Below are 13,846 nucleotides of genomic sequence, written 5' to 3' on the forward strand. Positions count from 1 at the left end.
TAACAGCAAGAAGCATATGACAACAGCTTGGATGACCTCAGATTTTTCATTCAGGCGGCAAAAAATAAAATAGGGATACAAATATGTAAATAAATTATAAAAGTCAAGTGGCACATTATTTACCTTTAAGATCTCAGCACAAAAGTTAGGTATCTAACAGTGATATATAATAACTATTGTCTGCTTGTCTCTGGTAAGTGGATGGAATTCTCCTGTGGACTAACCTGCCTGCTTGGACAAGCTATGCGAAAAACAATCTACTTGTCTCTGGTTTGCATTGCATAAATTCTGAGAATCCAATTTCGGATTAACCTCCAAGACAACAGCAAAATATAATCAAAACAGAAACTTGTGGGTTTCTTTCCTTGTCAACATTTATAAACATGACCCTTATCTGCTGTCAGTGAGGGAGAGTCAAAGTGCGATCAGTTATCAGAGCCCTCTTGTTGTGAAATGGTAACTAATACCAGCTGTGCTGTATTAATAATCAGGGTCTTAGCATCCACCCAATTAAATATCAACATTTAATCTGATACTGCAAAAGTGCAGGAACTTTCTGTTCTACATTGACAGTGAGAGGTGTTGGAGTTACTGTGACTGTGGCAAAAAACATGGTCTTGTGTTAAATCTAAATTAGTAAAAACAGTGTCAATGATAAATTGGCCTACCTAACATTTGGGTTATTTATCTCTTCAGCTAACCATCTGTGGTGAACCATCGTTGGTTCACCACTGGGGTTGTTATTGTGTTACTGTTGGGCTAGGGTGTTGTTGTTATGGGGGTTGTACTATGTTGTTGGGATAGGGTGTTTACCTGTCCTGGGTGTTATCATGGCACACTCCAGTGGGGTCCCGCCTCCGGTGGCAGGGTATAAGACCCCCTGCTCCGGCAGGACCCCTTCAGTCTGAACGGGTGAATTTGTGTTAGTAGTTTCATTGTTAATGTATTAAAGCCTTCAGTTCTAAAGCCTTGTTTCCGGGTGCTCATTGAGGTGCATCACCATCAATAGTACAAATATTTGTAATTTGACCCGGTGGTGCTCTGCTGATAATTGGGAAGTTTTTGCATCCTTTGGCGGCAATAAAGGGAAGACACAAGTTTGCCAAGTTGTATTGGATAGAAACATAGAAACTAGAAGCAGGAGTAGACCATTCAGCCCCTTGAGCCTGCTCCGCCATTCATTATGATCATGGCTGATTCTCAAATTCAATATCCTCAACCCCCCCCCCCCACCCCCTCCCCCATATCCCTTGATCCCTTTAGTCCCAAGAGCGATATCTAATTTCTTCTTGAAATCAGACAACTTTTGGCCTCAACCACTTTCTGTGGTAGTGAATTTCGCACATTCACCACCCTCTGGCTTGAAAAAATTTCTCCTCGCCTCAGCCATAAACAGTTTACCCCTTATCCTCAAATTATGACCCCTTGGGTCATAACAAGTAACATATTCATCTGTGACCCTTCACTTCTACCTACAAATATCGCTTGCAAATATAGTTGGAATCAAGCGATATCAAAACCGGACTTCCAGCCATGTCCAAATGGAAAGGGACCTATTTTTTATTAAAACAAGGCCATCCTGTAACTGATCTCTCCTCTGTTTGTAGTTCTAATTCCCAATTGCTTTATTTTGCTTTTTCGTGGCAGTTCATTGCTGCCAGCTTTGCTAGCAGGGATGAAGATGACTTTATCCGGCACTAACTGTAACTCCCAGGCAGAAGTCATTCAAACATCTGCACATTACAACCAGGGGAAAAGCATTAATCATCTATAGATAAGTAGACTACTGTGCAGCTTAGTGGAAGATCTGCAGATCCTGCTATTGTTTTTTGTGCTTTGTTAGCAAGTATCTCAGTCTCCTGTCAGCAACCTGATTTCAAATCACTGAAACTAATTTCAAAAATCTTTACTGAATTCAAGAAGGCAGCTCACCACCACCTTCTCAAGGGCAACTAGGGATGGGCAATACATGCTGGCCAGCCAGCAAAGTCCATGTCCCACAAATGAATTTTAAAAAATTGATAGTAACTCATTGTCATTATTTTGATCGAGGGATGTGGGCAGTTTTGTGGGTGGTGCTGGCTTCAGGTGAAAGGGTTTTTAAACCAGCATTAAGGATCACAGATTCCCAATTTACACTTGATGGAACTTATTTTTGAAATTCCCTGGTATTTTGTACTGGTTCAACAAACCTCACCTGAATTGCACAGAGAGTACTTGTGAGATTTATATTCCCTTATCTCTGAAATGTATGATCAATAAATTCAAACACAGCACGGCTGATTATCAAATCTGCTGCCTGAATGCAAATCTTATTTCATGGAAACACTGTTACACGATATTCAAATATTTGTTCTTTTAGATTTTTGATAATCTCTTGATTGAAATGGCCTTACATTCTTTGGAGTTTAAAAGAATAAAATTCTAAGAGAGCTGGACAGGGTTGAGGTTGTTTCCATTGGCCAGAAAGTGTAGAACTAGGGGTCGTTGTGTTTGGATAAGAGGTCAATGTGTCAGGATAAAGGACTCAGAGGATTGTGAATCTTTGAAATTCTCTACTCCAGTGGATACCTCAGTTGATGAGTATATTCAAGACTTAGATCAGTATATTTTGGGCACGAAGGGAATCATGGAATATGGAGATAGTGTTGGAAAGTGAATTTAATGTGGAAGTTCAGCCATAATCTTATTGAATGGTGGAGCAGGCTTGTGGAGCCATATGGCCTACCTCTGCTATTATATTCTTACAAATAGATTTATGTTTCTATCCTGGTATACAACAGCCTCAACCTTATCATACTATAAAAGTATCAATATAAACTTTCACTTTAAGATTGTATTTACACTATTCAGTCACCATGCCAACTATATGTCAGTCCACTATTAGTCACTGCTTTTCTCCTTGTCACAAAATAAGTTGTATGATGGCTTAAAAATGGACAACAGCATTTGGCTGATTAACCAGAGGGTTTATATGAAAAGTGCATTGTGCATTAATTATTTATGAGGCCAAATTTAATAAAATGGTTCTTTAATGGAGAATAGTGACAGATTCTTTGAAAACAGAGCTGACTTTGGCTTGGAGCCAAAAGACAGTATTTCCTTTCCTATTTCTAGACAGTTTTGAAATGGTCAGTAATTAAACCAACTAACTCTAGACTTTAATGTGTGCACCCTGTTCGCCAAAAAGCCCCAGGTATTTTAATTGCTTCATTGACATAAATTGCACGCAAATTTAAAAACAAAGTATTTTCTGGTTCGCTTTGTGCAGTAAATTAAATTTCACAGCTGTGTGGAATTTAATACACCGTTTAACGAGATTGAATAAGCTCTCAGCCCCAATGTGATATACCTGTTCCAACTGCTTCTCCCCCTTATTACAAGACAGTCCTCAGTAGCCCAGTCTCTTCTAAGTGATTTAGTGAATGATCTAAAACAACATAAAATGAGACAAAATGTTCTGAAATAAAACTACAGCAATGTTACAAAATTCTAAGATAATTAATCAACTTACAGTGATAATGCAACTGTATAATGTTCTTTCAAAAGGCCTTCAGTAAGGTAACATTTGTTGATTCATGAGTGTATTCTAATCAGTATTCTGTAACTTGATTTTGTGTCTCTGTGCCCTGTTTGAGAGCACATTTCCACTCCATCTGACGAAGGAGCAGCGCTCCGAAGGCTAATGGTATTTGCTACCTAATAAACCTGTTGGACTTTAACCTGGTGTTGTTAAAACTCTTGCTGTATTCCTAAGGCCAGAGCATATAGAGTTAATAGACAGGCAGCAGAATGGATAGCAAACTGTCTCTTTCTCTCTCTCTCTCTTCAGTTCTCATGTCTAAAGAGGGCGTTGATAACAATGGACTTCTTTGTGTTAGGCCATGTTGGCAAAGTGCTGCATTGGTTTGCCATTGCCTTCTGCAGGTTCTGGTTGACCAGGAGGCTCTCTCACTCTTAATGCCTGTCATAGGCAAGCAAACTGGATATAAACTGGATGGGCGGCACGGTGGCACAGTGGTCAGCACTGCTGCCTCAGGGACCTGGGTTGAATTCCCGGCTTGGGTCACTATCTGTGCGGAGTTTGCACATTCTCCCCGTGTCTGCATGGGTTTCCCTCAGGTGCTCCGGTTTCCTCCCATACTCCAAAGATGTGCGGGTTAGGTTGATTGGCCAGGCTAAATTGCCCCTTAGTTTCCTGGGATGCATAGGTTAGAGGGATTGGCGTGGTAAATATGTGGGGTGACGGGGATAGAGCCTGGGTGGGATTATTGTCGGTGCAGACTCGATGGGCCGAATGGCCTCCTTCTGCACTGTAGGGTTTCTATTTCTATAAAAAACTAAGACTGGAAGAAAGTGGGGAGTAGTGACCCAGAGGAATTGGTGCTGGAACAGCTGTTACTCAATTTATGTAAAAGATTTGGACTCAGGGATCAGAAGTACGCCATCAAAATTTGCAGACTACAACAAAAGACAAGAAAAAATGAGCAAACTTGCAGAATGGGTGTGTAAATGGAAAAGTAATTTCAGTTTAATTAAGTGTCATTTTAGTAGCAGAAATAAGGAAGCAACCGAATCCTTGGAAAAATTGATTCTAAATAGGGTAGAGGAGCAAAGGGAGCTAGGGATACAGATTCATATGTCATGGAAGCAGCAATGCAGCTTAATATAGCCTGTAAAAACAAAACTGCAAATGAAGCACTGGGACTCAGTTCTACATGAAGAAGAAGGCATGAGGGCCACCAGCTCAGTCATAACCCTTGCAGTGATGGGGTTTCTCCTCGACACAGATTGTCCTCCGGGCTGTCGCTCCTCCACATTTTACCATATTAATAAAGCTTCCAAGGATGCCTCCACTCACCCTACTCTTCCTGCTTTACAGCCCCCCTCTGTTGTTGAGGCTGCTACCAGTCCGTTGCTGTGGGCTCTCGTACTCGGCCTATTGCCTCAGGAATCTGCCCACTAATTCATGGAGGTAGCTCCTTAGCTGAATGCCTTCTGGAAGATTCCAACTGTCAACAAGCCTCTGATGCCTGTAGGGTTGAGCCCGAGAAATGGTCTTGATGTTGTGGTCCAGAGAATGGTGAGAAAATTCAGCCTGTTTTTTTCCACTCATGGGGAAGTCCAAAACTAGAGCCCATAAGTGCAAGATAATCACTAATAAATCCATTGAGGAGGAATTCTTTACTCAGAGAGTGGTGGGAATGTGGAACTTGCTGTCACGCAAAATGATTGAGATGAATAACGTAGACAGATTTAAGGGGTAGCTGGATAAGTGCATGAGAGACAAAGCAGTAGAAGAGGATGTTGATCTGGTGGGATGATGTAAACAGAGTGGGAGGAGGCTCATGTGGAGTGTAACAACCAGAATAGACAGGTTGGGCTGAATGTCCTGTTTCTGTGCTGTAAATTCTATGTAATTCTGTGTAATTGGTACAGTTGGTATTGAAGCTATCTTACCAACAATGACAAAAATAATATGTACTTATGTCCCTTTTATATTACAGGTTTGCCTCCAGAAAGTGCACCACTGGAAGCAAGCCCACAACAAAAACACCCAAACAATGTCAGACGTAGCAACAGCATTCTGGAATTGTGTGTTTCACCTAGTATCTCCAATTAAAACTTTCTGCAGAGGCAAACATAAAGATCCCACTATTTACAGTGCGATGGGGAGGGTGTGGGTGAGGTGATAAAATAGCCAGTCCACCAAGGCTGAGGAAAGAAAGGTCTTGCTGAAATTAGTGACAGGATCTCATCAGCATTGCTTCGATCCATTTTCTATCTGGCTGTTGACCAACTGGGCAACTTGTTTAACAGCCAGGAGAGAGTATCAGTAGCAGGACACCTCAACTGGTAGCATTTAGAGATGGGCCCTGACAACTGGGAGCGGAAGAGATGTGGGCAAACTGGGGGCTAGGGGAGTGGGAGCCTAGTAATTGGAGCTGTGGGCTCTGATGACCTCCTTGAGGGGTGGGCAGATGTTCCATCTGGCACATAGGAAGTGCAGAAATAGGTACTTAAGTTTAGAGACAGCAGGTCCCACCATGCGGGTGTGGATTGTATGGATCCTGCAAGAGTGGGAAACGTGGTTTTGCAGGGTGACTGAATTAGGCGGGCGTGGAAATTACTATTCCTGAAAGGTGGGTTGAGATATAGAGATTAAAGTGGCATGATGGCGGAATATCGGGCCTCATGCCACTTTTAATACATTTGTATTCCTTGAACACTCATTAGCGTCAAACTAGTTTTAATAATGTCCTACCTTCAAGATACAGTCAGGGGTGTGCACGAATGTTGTGGCACCCAGTTCACATTTGTTTAAAGGTGATGTGCACTAGTCAGCTTTGTGCAGTTATGTTTGATATCAGTGGTTTCCCTTGTTGAACTTTGTGGCACAAGGGAAGGTAGCAGGATAATGCCAACTTCCATGGAAGTTTGGGACTGGCAAGTGTGAGTTGGTGGTGAGAGGATGTAGGTTACAAGAGTGGGGTTCAGTTACAAAGGAATGGAAGAGGAATCCAGAAGGCAGGAGGCGGGGTCAGAGCATGGAGCAGTGGAAGAAGTTAGGGCCTGATATCCTATGTGTAGTGGGAACAGTCAGTTAAGGTAAGAAAATGAGAGGCCTAAAGAGTGGTGTCAGTACTGTCTATATGTGGGTCCACCTCAGCGTGATGGCTGGCAGAATCCTCCAGGCTTTGATGTCACTAACAACATTTCAGTTATCCAGCTGAGAGTGATCTCGGACATTGTTTACAGTGTATTGAAGGGAGGGTCAGCTAAGCCTGCAAGTTGAGCCATGTCCCACAGAGTGACAAAAACAACACTGGATACTAGCATGAACATTCAGTAAAGAGTGAATGGAAAAACACATCATTATTTCATCCGCAATAAAGAAATGTCCCTAATTGCCCAGTAACGGATGTAACGAATTGCGGATGTGGTTCCTATTTTCAAGAAGGGGAATAGGGATAGCCCAGGAAATTACCAACCGGTGTGTCTAACCTCAGTGGTTGGTAAGCTGATGGAGAAGATCCTGAGGGACAAGATTTATAAGCATTTAGAGAGGTTTAGTATGCTCAAGAATACTCAGCATGGCTTTGTCAAAGGCAGATCGTGCCTTACGAGCCTGGTGGAGTTCTTCGAAAATGTGACTAAACACATTGATGAAGGGAAAGCGGTAGATGTGGTTTATATGGATTTTAGCAAGGCGTTCGATAAGGTCCCCTATGCAACGCTTCTCGAAAAAGTGAGAGAGCATGGGATCCAAGGGGTTGCTGCCCGGTGGATCCAGAACTGGCTTGCCCAAAGGAGGCAGAGAGTGTGTATAGATGGGTCTTTTTCTAATTGGAGGTCGGTCACCAGTGGTGTGCCCAGGGATCTGTTCTGGGACCCTTGCTGTTTGTCATTTTCATAAATGACCTGGATGAGGAAGTGGAGGGATGGGTTGGTAAGTTTGCCGACGACACGAAGGTTGGTGGGGTTGTGGATAGTCTGGAGGGATGTCAGAAGTTACAGAGGGACATAGATAGGATGCAAGACTGGGCGGAGAAGTGGCAGATGGACTTCAACCCAGATAAATGCGTAGTGGTCCATTTTGGCAGGTCAAATGGGATGAAGGAGTACAATATAAAGGGTACGGTACGGTAGAGGATCAGAAGGACCTTGGGGTCCGGGTCCATAGGACTCTAAAATCGGCCCTGCAGGTGGAGGAGGTGGTTAAGAAGGCGTATGGTGTGCTGGCCTTTATTAATCGAGGGATTGAGTTTAGGAGTCCGGGGATAATGATGCAGCTATATAAGACCCTCGTCAGACCCCACTTGGAGTACTGTGCTCAGTTCTGGTCGCCTCATTACAGGAAGGATGTGGAAAAGATTGAAAGGGTGCAGAGGAGATTTACAAGGATGTTGCCTGGATTGAGTGGCATGCCTTATGAGAATAGGCTGAGGGAGCTCGGTCTTTTCTCCTTGGAGAGACGTAGGATGAGAGGAGACCTAATAGAGGTATATAAGCTGTTGAGAGGCATAGATCGGGTGGACTCTCAGAGGCTTTTTCCCAGGGTGGAAATGGCTGCTACGAGAGGACACAGGTTTAGGGTGCTGGAGGGTAGGTACAGGGGAGATGTTAGGGGTAAGTTTTTCACACAGAGGGTGGTGGGCGAGTGGAATCGGCTGCTGTCAGTGGTGGTGGAGGCAAACTCAATAGGGTCTTTTAAGAGACTCCTGGATGAGTACATGGGACTTAATAGGATGGAGGGTTATAGGTAGGCCTAAAAGGTAGGGATATGTTCGGCACAACTTGTGGGGCCGAAGGGCCTGTTTTTGTGCTGTAATTTTCTATGTTTCTATGTTTCTAACCATCAATGCGTGCCAACCATAAGGTGTGCCAGTATAATTAACTCTCAAACTAAGCTAGCCTCAACAAATAACAATGGTGCACTCATGAATGAAGTGAAACCAATGTGATGTGAAATCTTTACAAGTGAAAGTTAAATTGGAGAACAATCTGTGCCACCTCTGAGTTCTCAATGAGTCTTATGTCACCGGCAATGGAGTCAGAAAAATTCTGGCTGTGATGAAGGAGGCTCTTTAGCCCACACGTACCTGCTACATTGTCAGCTGACAGTGAGTTTTACCACTGAAAAGCCCTCCCCGCTGCATGATCACATATGTCTTCCCTGCAAGCTGTGGACACTTCAAATTTCAATTATATTCACATGGGAACCAGCAGGAGAGCGAAAGTGGTGCCCAGTTCCTGTTCCAGTGTTAGGAAAGGCATGCCACAGATAAAATTGTGCCCAAATGATTGCATGCATGGTACGTTGGAAATGTGTTGCCCATACTTAACTCTTCAACTCACTGCACCTCCCCCCTGTCTATTATAGGCCAGAGTGGGGTGGGATAGCAGTTATTGAGGCCAAGCACTGGATCAACATTTTAGGGTTTGCAATGTCTCAACCGGCACGTGCAGATCAGTAATTTGCCTTTGCCATTGCTGTTTCATATAGATTGTCCCCAGAAATTTGCTATGTCTATACAGTTCCTTAACATAGTGGGAAATTATTAGGAGCAAATACTCTGAAGGTTGGAAGACATCCTGGAACATGAAAAGATAATTTTTTCCAAACTTTGTTGGCATTAGATTGATGCTGGTGCCACTCTGTCAGGGCTGCTACTGTCAGGATGGGCATGGGATGACTGCAGTGATTGTATTCAGCCAAAAGACTATCGAGGCTATAAGCTTCTCCTTCAGCTTTATGCTAAAGATAAACTTTGCCAGCTTTCAACTACAACATATTGTGAGTTAAGAAACTGCAATTTGTACTTTACTAAAACATGCGAGAAAACAAAGCAAAGCAATGCATTTTTTAGCAATAAATTGTGCTTATTACAGCAGAACCTCTTAACTCCCTTTTTAAGCATGTGTTGACGTGTCTGGAACACACATTCTTTTGAAGAATAACATCTTACTTTGCAGGTGCAACATACAGCACCTCCGTCTGTCTAAAATTAGGAAACAAATTACTGCAATTATTTGGCATTCCACTGTGCATTTCTGGTTTATTTTGGGAGCTGCTAACTCGGTGATAGAAAAACTGACGCTATGCAAAAAATGGTGTTGGAATGTGATAATTTTCCATTGCAAGCAGAGCTGCAGTTTGATTTCCTCTTCCTACTGGCATAAGAATCCATGAAAATCACAGGTTTTCATTTCAAGCTGTAAGAATCTGTTTGTTGATGAGTGTTGTTTATTTTGCAACCATGGTAGAGCTAAGTCTGTTTACTGTTTCACATTTTAGCCTTCTGTAGCATTTCTTACTTTTTTCCTCTTATCCTGATCCTTCCTTCCACCCCCACGTGCCTCTTCGCCCTCCGCGTCAACATCTGTGACTCTTTGTTCGATATTCTCTGCCACTTTTAACCAATTCTGGTTTTCAGGCCCTGACTGTCTCTCTTTATTGATACCATATTTATATAGCTGGCTTGTGGGATTTCTGCTTCTTCCTTAAATAGTGGCCCAACCATCCTTATCCATCACCCTCCTTTTCCACCTGGCTAAATTTTCTTACATCTTGAACAGTTATCCCTTTAAGTACACTCACTTTATCCATATTTACTCGGGTCTGTCTTTTCATTGGGGTTGTTGAACACACTTTCTTCAAGTCCTACTCCTTTTTGCCTCGATGCTGCTTCCTACTCTTGCAGATTGAGGACATTTCACATGCCTTGGACTTATCGCCTGCTCTTCGTTTCTCTTCCTGGACTTTTCTTGCTCTATCTGAGGATAGATCTTCTACTGAGATCCTCTGCAAATGTACTACTTCCCACAACAACCACTTGATGTTCCTTGCCAGTCAGGAATCCATTTCTTTCTCCCAGTTTCTCTATCTGCATCGCATTTATTCCACTGATGCCATCTTGCACACCAGAGCTTCCAAAAGCTGAGAATTCACCTCCATTATCCTAAACATGGGCCTTCTAATTTCCTGAGCTTCTGTCCTCAAATTTAAACATGTCCCACTTGTGTTAAGTTACTTTATGTCCTCAACCTATATTACCTCTTCTGGCCCGACACTCTCCAACTAGGATCAAAAGCTGCGAGCAACAGGCATTTCTTTAGGCCCTTGCTGGGTCACCTCGCCACCTTTGGAGTGGCATGGCCACTAATCTTTGGTTGGGAGCTCCAGACAACTTCTGCTATAATCACTGCTACAATTTACCTTTGCCTTTAATGTGCCTACAGAAGGCCACGTAAGTACCAGAACAAAGCTCCACAATTTTGCGATCTGTACCAATGGGACTTTTTACTGTGTTACCACAAATCATAACTTAACCAATTAAAACGAATTATGTCAAAATAGAACAATTTTATTCCACACCCTTTATTGCACTATTGTAGATTTAAAATTATATTACACTGAGTAAAGATAAACTATCACAAATCAATGTCATCCAAGATTCCAGCTTTACTTATCATGCTGAATACTGAGGAACGTGGGTGGATTACTTTAATCTTTATAATGGAGCACTGTATCTTTATTTATTGCTGCATCCTTTACTTATCTGCTGGGTGAACGCTCACATTGCACAAGCAACTGGGAGCCTTCACTCTGAGATAAGCCTTTGGGAACGTGTCCTGAGATCAAACATGTGGTAAACATGCAGTTCTCATAAATAAATCATTTACTTTGTAACAGTTATGAAAATCTGAAGCGGACGGTTTGTTGCTGACATATTCGTGCCAATGTGTGGCAGAAGGGAAAGCTAATGGGGTGGTCTCTTCCCTGGGCACTGGTCAATGAGAGCGTCTGTGTAGGTGCCTCCTTGCTAAAAAGAGCACTGAGTCTGGGACAGGGAGGAGACAGAGAGGAGGCAAACAAATGTTTTAAACTGACATTTTACAAGTTAAACAAAACACTGGCCAGGATTTTACGCTCCCCTCCTAGCAGGTTCTGAGGCAAAGCTGGGGAGGGGCATTTTATAGCATGGACAGGATTCCCTCCAGGATCCCACACGCTACAACCCGAAGGCAATTTTACGATGGGGCAGACAAGGCCCATCCATGCCACAAATAAGGCCTCTGGCCCTCCATCCCCCACCGACGTACCCCCGACTGTGAGATCGCCCACCCCCCTCACCCCCCCGCATCGTCGCGACACCCCCAGTTCATCCCCTATCCTCCCCACCCTGGGATCCCTGGTACTTACCAGCATTGCATTTCCAGGGATTTCGTCTCAGTCATGGCGCTGCAGTACCTTTTCTGGCCACTGCAGCACTGTGCCTGGATGGGCTAGAGAATTGTTGGCTCTCCAAGGCAGGACTTTGGTCCAAGTGAGGACGGAAGTCCCATCTGCCGCCAATCAACACTCATTTGAGTGCGAAATGGCAGCGGGCCTGTCGATGTCAGCAGGGTTGCATCAACTCTCTGGATGTCGGCTGCCAAACACTCACCATCCTGAAAATTCAGGCCACTGTGTTCATTAAATCAATTAGGTTGCCTTACTTTTTGTCGTGTTTCAGAGAAAAAGAATACTGCGCAGCTCAGAGTTCAGATGTGCTAAAGATTTATAGTTCTTACCTTTTGGGCACTATTCAGTGTGAGGAATCTAATTTTGTGACTGACCAACGTCAATGCACAGCCAAGCAAACCAAGCCAGGACACAAATCAAGTGCCTCCTATGAAATCATTCTTTCATGATTGGATTTGCCCCAAGACTGATTTTTCAAAATCAATATGAACTAAATTAAGAAATTATATCAAGAAAAATATCCATTCGGTTCCCAACAATCCTACAAACTGTGCAGTGAACTGCTGGAACATCTTTTCTTCCCTGCAATATGCTCCAGATCTTCACAATCAGCAGAGAGCTGCTTAGCTGATATCAGAATGGTAACACAGTAAAAAGCCCCACTGGTACAGATCGGAAAATTGTGGAGCTTTGTTCTGGTACTTACATGGCCTTCTGTAGGCACATTAAAGGCAAAGGTAAATTGTAGAAGTGATTATAGCAGAAGTTGTCTGGAGCTCTTTTTTCTTGACTTTGTCATAAGGCACACCTTAAAATGCACATTGAATCGACCATGCAGTGTTAAAATAATCAAAAAGCATTGTTGAAAGCATTTACAGTGTGACTATTTTAAAGTGTATACTATAATCCATTGTGAAACCATTAGTTCACAGGAGGTTTCAAATGAAAGAAGTAGGAATGTGTGGTGGGGAGCATTTTCAGTATAAGGTACTCCTCACCATCTTGGTATTGCTGAAGAAAAGACATTGAAAGAGGATTCCCACCTTGCAAGAGATACCTGCAGTTACATTGAACTGTGCTTCCCTGCAGAAATGTTTCAAAATCTCCACAACCAACCATTCTTAGTTTAATGATTGGTTTTGAGGAAGAATCTGTATGAACCAATTTTGTGATAGAATAGAATAGAATCCCTACAGCGCAGAATGCAACCATTTGGCACATCAAGTCTGCACTGACTCTCTGACAGACCCTATCCCCATAACCCCACACATTTGCCACGGTTAACCCACCTAACCTACACATCTTTGGACTGTGGGAGGAAACCGGTGCACTCGGAGGAAACCAACGCAGACACAATGAGAACTTGCAAACTGTACAAAATCACCCAAGGCTGGAATTGAACCCGGGTCCCTGGTGCTGTGAGGCAGCAGTGCTAACCACTGTGCCATCGTGCTGCCCCGATCAGTTGCACTAATCGGACACAGGCCTCATTCTTACTTATGTATGTCTCACATTGAATTGCAACATGTTTCTGGCCTCTCCATTCCTATACACGAGTTCGTGCATATAACATAGACACGACAGTTCGCTGGCCTTAAAAATTTGGATCATTTGAAAAGTTCTTGGCGAGTTTGATTTCTTTTGTTTATGTTTTCCCATACTGCAATTTTCTACCGTAAGAAGTCTCACACCAGGTTAAAGTCCAACAGGTTTATTTGGTATCACGAGCTTTCGGAGCGCTGCTCCTTCATCAGATGAGTGGAGAAGGAGCAGCGCTCTGAAAGCTCGTGATACCAAATAAACCTGTTGGACTTTAACCTGGTGTTGTGAGACTTCTCACTGTGCCCACCCCAGTCCAACACCGGCATCTCCACATCATGCATTATTCTAGACAGAATAGTTTCCTGCTGCCGCCTTGAGGCTATGCAAGACTTATCCTGCAGATTGTTTTTCCCATACCATTGTTGATTCCAGTCGCTGTTTCTTTCAGCAGTGACCACAGTGCTTAGTAGGGGCTTTCCATAGTCTTCCAATGACTTAGAGGCCTGAAGGCAGAAGAGGAGTTCAGGCAGAGGGAAGAAGGATAGGTACACCTCG

The 13,846-nt window shown here is 43.2% G+C and overlaps 1 protein-coding gene across 4 annotated transcripts in view; it reads left to right on the forward strand.

Annotated features, from left to right (window-relative positions):
- The window catches only part of fggy (FGGY carbohydrate kinase domain containing), a 278,408-nt gene that overhangs the window by 97,120 nt on the left and 167,442 nt on the right, over window positions 1-13,846 (forward strand). The gene's annotated exons all lie outside the window — the stretch shown is intronic.

This window comes from Mustelus asterias, chromosome 8 (genome assembly GCF_964213995.1).
Source record: "Mustelus asterias chromosome 8, sMusAst1.hap1.1, whole genome shotgun sequence".
In the NCBI taxonomy this organism is placed as follows: Eukaryota; Metazoa; Chordata; class Chondrichthyes; order Carcharhiniformes; family Triakidae; genus Mustelus; species Mustelus asterias.